This window comes from Aegilops tauschii, chromosome 1 (assembly GCF_002575655.3).
Source record: "Aegilops tauschii subsp. strangulata cultivar AL8/78 chromosome 1, Aet v6.0, whole genome shotgun sequence".
In the NCBI taxonomy this organism is placed as follows: domain Eukaryota; kingdom Viridiplantae; phylum Streptophyta; class Magnoliopsida; order Poales; family Poaceae; genus Aegilops; species Aegilops tauschii.
The window spans coordinates 336,242,852-336,251,766 of NC_053035.3; positions in this window are offsets into that span (position 1 = coordinate 336,242,852).

Genomic DNA, 8,915 nt, shown 5'->3' on the forward strand with positions numbered 1-8,915 from the left:
ACTGGACTGCAGCTAAGCCCCCGAGTGAGAGGTTTGCTCATCACTCGGTAGGATTTTTTCAACTTAGGCGAGTACTGCACTGCAGCTAAGCCCCCGAGTGAGAGGTTTGCTCACCACTCGGTAGGATTTTTCAAACTTAGGCGAAACGGATTCGCAGCTAAGCCCCCGAGTGAGAGGCTTGCTCACCACTCGGTAGGATTTTCCAAACTTAGGCGAAACGGATTCGCAGCTAAGCCCCCGAGCGAGAGGCTTGCTCACCACTCGGAATGATTTTTCAAACTTAGGCGAAACGGATTCGCAGCTAAGCCCCCGAGTGAGAGGCTTGCTCACCACTCGGATTTTTCAAACTTAGGCGAAACAGATTCGCAGCTAAGGCACCCACTGGGGGATTTGAAAAATATAAAAAAGAAACAGCAAACATTCAGGAGATTGTAAAACTGTGTCTTTGATAATCAAACTAGAAGGTATTTCTTATTACATCTCAATAGTCTGAAAACCTAAGTGTAAAAGGGGCGGAGTAGCTCCACATTCCAAGCGTGTGGCTCATCTTTCTTGTGTTTGACGTTATAGAGGCGATATGCTCCGTTGTGGAGCACTCTGGTGATGATGAAGGGGCCTTCCCAAGCAGGAGCAAGCTTGTGTGGTTTCTGCTGATCCACTCGAAGAACCAAGTCTCCCTCTTGAAATGCTCGACCTCTCACGTTTTTGGCGTGGAATCAACGCAGGTCTTGCTGATAGATGGTCGACCGGATCAAGGCCATCTCTCTTTCCTCTTCCAGGAGATCAACTACATCTTGCCGAGCCTATTCTGCTTCATCTTCCGAGAAAAGCTCGACTCGGGGTGCATTGTGAAGCAAGTCACTCAGAAGTACAGCTTCAGCTCCATAAACCAAGAAGAATGGAGTTCGGCCAGTCGACCGATTGGGAGTTGTCCTCAATCCCCAAAGCACTGATGGAAGTTCATCGACCCAAGCGCCTGCCACATGCTTGAGATCACGCATCAGTCGGGGTTTCAGTCCTTTGAGAATCAATCCATTTGCTCTTTCAGCTTGTCCATTCGACTGGGGGTGGGCGACTGAAGCATAGTCGACTCGAGTGCCTTGGGAAGCGCAAAAGGCTCTGAACTCATCAGAGTCGAAGTTCGACCCACTGTCAGTGATGATGCTGTGCGGAACACCATATCTGAATGTTAACTCTCTGATGAAGCTGACAACAATACTAGCTTCAAGATTTTTGATAGGCTTGGCTTCAATCCATTTGGTGAACTTGTCGACCGCCACGAGCACATGAGTGAAGCCGCTCCTACCAGTCCTCAGTGGTCCAACCATATCCAATCCCCAAACAGCAAAGGGCCAGATGAGTGGAATGGTCTTCAGGGCTGATGCAGGCTTGTGAGACATGTTGGAGTAAAATTGGCAACCTTCACATTTGTCGACTATTTCTTTTGCCATCTCATTTACTCGTGGCCAATAAAACCCCGCTCCGTATGCTTTGGCCACAATGGTCTGAGAGGACGCATGGTGACCACAGGTCCCCGAGTGGATGTCATTGAGGATCACTCAACCTTCTTCTGGTGTTATGCATTTCTGGCAGACTCCAGTCACACTTTCTCTGAACAGCTGTCCCTTTATCACAGTGAAGGCTTTTGATCGACGGACGATCTATCGAGCCTCTTCTTCATCCTCTGGGAGTTCCTTCCTAAGAATGTACACGGTGCACGGTACTATCCAGTCGGGAGTGATGACCAAAACCTCCATGATCGAGTCGACCACGGCTGGGACTTCGACTTCAGTCGGATCATTGGCACTCTTTAGTTGCGGGGGCTCTTCAGTGAAACGGTCTTGTCGAACTGAAGGTGTATGAATATGTTCCAAGAACACATTGCTGGGAATGGCCACCTCTTGGAACCTATCTTTGCCAGATTATCGGCTGCTTGATTTTTCAGTCGGGGTATGTTATGGAGCTCTAACCATTCAAACTTCTTCTCTAACTTTCTCACTGCATTACAATAGCCAGTCATAGCTGGGCTTCTGATGGCCCACTCCTTCATCACTTGATTAACCACTATATCCGAGTCGCCGTAGACCATGAGGCGACGGACGTCGAGTGAAATGGCCATACGCAACCCGTACAGAAGTGCTTCATATTCAGCTTCGTTGTTGGAGCAGTCAAAATGAATCTGGAGAACATAGCTGAGTTTGTCACCTCGGGGGGATACCAATACTACCCCAGCACCGGAACCATTCAGCATCTTGGATCCATCAAAGAACATGGTCCAATGCTCCGAGTGAATCTGAGTCGGCAGTTGCTGTTCGACCCACTCGGCAAGGAAATCTGCTATTGCTTGGGACTTGATAGCTTTCTTTGCCTCAAACTTGATATCCAAGGGAAGGAGTTCGATCGCCCACTTTGCCACTCGACCAGTTGCATCTCTGTTGTTCAGGATCTTTGACAATGGTGCATCGCTGACGACTGTAATGGGGTGATCAGAAAAGTAATGTGCAACCTTCTTCGTGGTCATGTAAATCCCATAAACAAGCTTCTGATAATGTGGATATCTTTGCTTGGATGGAGTCAGGACTTCAGAAACATAGTATACTGGGCGCTGAACTTTATAGGCTTTTCCTTCTTCTTCCCGTTCGACCGTGAGCACCGTACTGACAACTTGTCCTATGGCTGCAATATAAAGCAGTAAAGGCTCTTTGCTGATTGGGGCACCAAGCACCGGCTGGGTGGAAAGCAGGGCTTTGAGCTCTGCAAACGCTGCATCAGCTTCAGGAGTCCACTCGGACTTATCAGATTTCTTCATCAGTCGGTAAAGAGGCAATGCCTTTTCACCGAGGCGAGAAATGAATCGACTCAAGGCGGCCAAACAACTAGTAAGCTTCTGGACATCATGCACACGCACAGGGCGTTTCATCCGGAGTATAGCACCAACTTTCTCTGGGTTAGCGTCGATCCCTCGTTCGGAGACGAGGAAACTAAGTAACTTTCCGCCAGGAACTCCGAATGTGCACTTTGATGGATTAAGCTTGATATCATACCTTCTGAGGTTGGCAAAAGTTTCAGCAAGGTCAGTCAGCAGGTCGGAACCTTTACGTGACTTGACCACAATGTCATCCATGTATGCTTCCACATTCTGACTGATTTGAGTGAGCAAACACTTCTGAATCATCCTCATGAATGTGGCTCCGGCGTTCTTCAGGCCGAATGGCATGGTGACATAACAGAAGCATCCGAATGGAGTAATGAAAGCCGTTTTTATCTCATCGGGACCATACAGTCGGATCTGATGATACCCGGAATAGGCGTCCAGAAAAGACAATCGCTCGCACCCCGTAGTCGAGTCGACGATTTGGTCGATGCGGGGGAGAGGAAAATGATCTTTCGGGCAGGCCCGATTGATATGCTTGAAGTCAATGCACATGCGAAGTGAATCGCCCTTCTTGGCCGTTTGACGATTCTGCTGCGTCTTTAGAAAAAAAAGGAGAAGGACAGGGGTGGGACCATGACAACATTGGCGAGCCACTCGGAGTGGTAAATCTCTCGGATGAACTCAGCTGCCAGGAGCCGAGCCACTTCCTCACCAATTGCTTTTCTCATCTGTACGGCGGACCGTCGAAGATGTTCCTTGACTGGTTTTACTTTCGGGTCGACTCGCAAATGATGCTCAGCCAGTCCCCTGCGTACACCCGGCATGTCAGAAGGCTTCCCTGCAAAGATGTCCCAGTTCTCACGGAGGAACTGGATGAGCGCTTCTTCCTATTTGCTGTCGAGTGAAGTTGAAATATGAGTAGGAGCAACACTAGGATCGGTCAGGTGAATATGAATTGGCTTGGTTTCACCGGACGACTGAAATGCAGAATTAGTGGCAGGCTTCTTGGAGCGCAACAAATCACTCGGATCTGCATTCTTCCGGTATTCTTGCATTTCGACTGCTGCCATTTGTGCATCGGAGATTTTTGAGCCCTTCTGGAAGCACTCTTCTGCCTTCTGCCGATTGCCAGTGATAGTGATCACTCCTCTGGGACCAGGCATTTTCAATTTGAGGTATATGTAACACGGTCGAGCCATGAAACGTGCATAGGCAAGCCTGCCCAGAATAGCATGATAAGCACTCTGGAAATCCACTACTTCAAATGTCAACTTTTCTTTGCGGTAATTCTTGGAATCACCGAAAACTACGTCAAGGGCGATCTGGCCGAGTGATTCAGCCTTCTTGCCAGGTATAACACCATGGAAACTAATATTGCTTTCACTAAGCTTGGACATCGAAATGCCCATTCCCTTCAAGGTTTCAGCATACAGGATATTCAGGCCACTCCCACCATCCATTAGCACTTTTGTCAATCGAGTGCCTTCAACAACTGGGTCGACCACGAACGCTTGCCTCCCAGGGGTGGCTATACGTGCTAGATGGTCAGACTAGTCGAATGTGATGGCAGTCTGGGACCACTTCAAATAACTTGGTGTTGCCGGAGCAACCATGTTAACCTCTTTGTTGATAACTTTCAGTCAACTTTTCCTCTCAACATTAGCAAAAATCATCAGAGTGGAATTGATATTGGGAAAACCATCATCATCTTCTTCCTTATCCCCACCCTTGTCCGACTCCTTTTCCTTCTCCTTGGGTTGTTTCTCTCGGAACTGCTGGATCAGGAGCCGATACTGTCGAGTGGTGTGTTTAGGGTAAATCAGATTACCCTCTTCATCCTTCTTGATGTGAATGTGACAGGTAAATCCAACACATCATTTCCGTCTTGATCTTTCACTTTCTTGGGGTTCCAGGGCCCTTTGGGCTTCCCCTTGAACTTTCCTTGAGCCACAACTAAAGCCTCACCAGGAGCAGCTGGTTCGGCCTTGCGCTTCTGCTTCCGATTGGGATTCCCTCCTCCGGTTTCCTGACGACTGTTTTATGCTTGCCACTCCGGAGTCAGTCTTCCTCTTCACCATTAGCATACTTGGTGGTGATCTCCATCATCCGGGTCAGAGACATATCTCCTGTCCGACCGAATTCCAGATTCAACTCTCGATAATTAACACCCTCCTTGAAGGCACAAACTGCTTGGTGATCTGACACATTCTCCACTGTATGGTGCAATGTGATCCATCTCTGGATGTAATCTCTCAAGGTCTCATTCTGTTTCTGCACGCAGGACTGCAATTCTGCTAACCCTGCCGGCCGTTTGCAAGTACCCTCAAAAGTTCTGACAAACACTCGGGCGAGTTCTTCCCAACTATATGTGCTGCCAGGTGCTAACTGATTCAACCACGCTCTGGCCGAGCCTTCCAACGTCAGAGGAAGGTGTTTCATGGCCACTTCATCATTGCCGCCACCGATCTGTACAACCACTCGGTAGTCCTCAAGCCAAGTGTCAGGCTTGGACTCACCAGTGAACTTGCTGACTCCAGTCGCCAACCCGAAGTTGGGAGGAATCACCGCAGCCCTGATGGCTCTGCTGAAGCACTCTGGGCCTGAAACATGTACTCTGCTGCCAGTCGGGTGATCTCTGTCATGACCCTCTCTGTGTGCTCTGTTCCTGCCGACCAGACCTTGAACAAGAATAGATCTTGCATCAAAGCCCGACTCCCTGGGGTCGACTGGAATTCTTTGCCCGCCACTGTGAGGGCGTCTGTCATCGTGCTGCCGAGGTACATATGACCCACTCCTCGGGGGATGTGTGGGCACTCGACGATGGTCATCGTGGTTGAGTCGGTGATCATACTGCTCACGGTTTCTATACTGATCTCGCCGGTCCCCACGTCCCTCACGCCGCGGGGGCGATCTTGGGCTGTGAGCCGACTGAACTGTGTCCGCCATCACAGACCTGCTACGAATCCTATTCCGCGACTGAGATACTGCTGTGTTCTGCTCACCAGCTGCTCGGAGCAAAGCCCGGATCTACATCAAACCTCTGCCAACTTCTGACTGGGAAGGCTGAATTGATTTTGCTATTCGGGCCGCTGCTGTGAGATTTTGCATCGGAGTTTGGTATACCTGAGTTGGAGGCGGAAAAAGCTATCGTCGACTGGACTCAGGAATCCGCTGCCGAGCACGCTCGTCGAGTGCGTAATGGAGGTTCTCCAGTCGAGTGCGCTCAGCCAAGTTGGCCAGGCGCACCTCCTCCAAGGCCCGGGCCTCGGGGGTTTCTCCAACGATAGGAGTGTGAAGTGCATCCATATTGCGGTGGCGAAGCTCTTCCCTCTACTGTGAAGAGAGGGGCTTGGGGCGGTACTCCTCGTGATCGCGCGACTGATCGCCGCCGCCATCGCCACCGTTGTCGCAGGGGAAGCTAGGAGGACTGCGTGGTCCGTTGACCATCAAGACTTCCGCCGCGGGGTCACTGCTGTCGCACTCGGATGCGGTCTCGACGGAGCCAGTCGAACAGGCTGTAGAGAGTTCCGTCGGGCTCGATTGCCGCAACTTGTGGGGTGGCCGATTGGCGGGCCACCGCATGCCTCACCGCTGGAGCCGCGACCGACCGGAACGCTTGCGCCGGCGAACAGCGGGGAGCGAGGTCGCCACAGGAGCCGACCGATACTAAGTCGATGGCTGCCGAAGAAGGACGCCGCGGACACACGCGCGAAAGTGCGTCGCCCCGCGGACGGGGAGCGCCTCGACGTCGAGTGGGGCCTCTTGGAGCCAAGCGGAGTCGTCGGCGATGAGGACGAGCACGCCGAGACGGATCTCGCGGCCCTCAGCCAATCCTTCGCCGTAAACCATGATGATGGGAATCGGAAAAATCGCAACTTCACCAAAAAGTCGCTAAGAAACGTGCCCCACGGTGGGCGCCAACTGTCGTGGATCTAAGACTGACAGTAGAATGGGGGGTAGGTATGAGGAGGCAAGATCCTAGCTATGGCGAAGTTGTACACACGAGTTTTACGAGTTCAGGCCCTTCGCGGAGGAAGTAATAGCCCTACGTCTCGGTGCCCGGAGGCGGTCGACTGGATTATGCGTGTGTGTGTTACAGGGGGTGCGAACCCTTGCCCCAGAGGAGGGGCGTGGCTTATATAGAGTGCGCCAGGACCCCAGCTCCCCTCTGTTACATAGGGTTCAATGTACATAAAGAGGAAGCATTATAGGTAACGTCCACTGTCGGTGTCAAAACCGGCGGATCTCGGGTAGGGGGTCCCGAACTGTGCGTCTAAGGCGGATGGTAACAAGAGGCGGGGGACACAATGTTTACCCAGGTTCGGGCCCTCTCGATGGAGGTAATACCCTACTTCCTGCTTGATTGATCTTGATGATATGAGTATTACAAGAGTTGATCTACCACGATATCGTAGAGGCTAAACCCTAGAAGCTAGCCTATGATTATGATTGTTGTTCTTGTCCTACGGACTAGACCCTCTGATTTATATAGACACCGGAAGGGGCTAGGGTTACACAGAGTCGGTTACAAGGGAGGAGATCTACATATCCGAATTGCCAAGCTTGCCTTCCACGCAAAGGAGAGTCCCACCCGGACACGAGACGAAGTCTTCAATCTTGTATCTTCATAGTCCAACAATCCGGCCAGAGTATATAGTCTGGTTGTCCGAGGACCCCCTAATCCAGGACTCCCTTAGTAGCCCCTGAACCAGGCTTCAATGACGATAAGTCTGGCGTGCAGATTGTCTTCGGCATTGCAAGGCGGGTTCCTCCTCCGAATACTCCATAGAAGATTTTGAACACAAGGATCGTGTCCGGCTCTGCAAAACAAATTCCACATACCACCGTAGAGAGTATAATATTCCACAAATCTAATCTCCTGACAACTTTCATAGCGTGACATCACGCCATGGCCCGGTTATTATTCGAACCGTTTTTCTCAACCAGCTACTGCACATATTGCGAGGCGGTTTTCCTGGCACGTCTTGTCGAAGCAGAGATCGTGTCCCCTTATCACGGGATTCTCATCAATACGGGTGTGGGTAACCCAACCGCGCCATAAATCACGGCGCTTGGAGAATAAGCGAGTTTACCAGGCAAGTCGGGAGGCGCACAGTTTCTACCGCCCTTATAAAGGGACAAGGACTCCTCTTTTCCACCCACGCCTTCTTCTTCCCTGCCCATCTATTCTCGCGCACTTGAGCTCCAGCGCCCAAGTTCGCATTTTCTCCGCAAAACCACTCCAAACATGTCCGGAGCGGGAGGCAAGTGGATGGTCTCCTCCGTTACGGAGGAGAACATTACGAAGCTCCGGGAAGCCGGATACCTGGCCGCAGACATCGCGCACCGGCTCCCAGACGCGGGGCAGATCGTCCCTACTCCAGAACCCCACGAGAGGGTTGTATTCCTTACCCCCTTCGTTCGCGGGCTGGGATTTCCCCTCCACCCGTTTGTTCGCGGGCTCATGTTCTACTACGGGCTGGACTTCCATGATCTGGCCCCCAATTTCATCCTCAACATCTCGGCGTTTATCGTCGTGTGCGAGGCCTTCCTCCGCATCAAGCCCCACTTCGGCCTGTGGCTGAAAACCTTCAACGTGAAACCGAAGGTGGTGGTCGGCCAGCAAGCGGAGTGCAGAGGCGCTATGGTGGGAAAAAGGCCCAACGACACCTGGCTCAAAGGCTCCTATGTGGAGACCATGAAGGGGTGGCAATCGGGGTGGTTCTACATCACCGAGCCGCGCGACACCAACTGGGTGGCGGCCCCCGAATTTCGATCCGGCATCCCCATGCGGCTCACCTCCTGGAAAGAGAAGGGCCTATCCTAGGGCTCATCGGTGGAGCTGACCGGACTCCATAACTGTGTTAAAAACAAGATAAGCAAGAAAATCAAGCTTGTCAACGTGGTCCAGGTCATGCTCTTCCGCCGGATCCTCCCGTGTCAAAGACGGGCATTCAATATGTGGGAGTTCGACCCGGCTAAGCACCAGACGCTGCGAGAGCTTTTCGACACGACGCACCAAGTCATCTGGAAGGTGTTG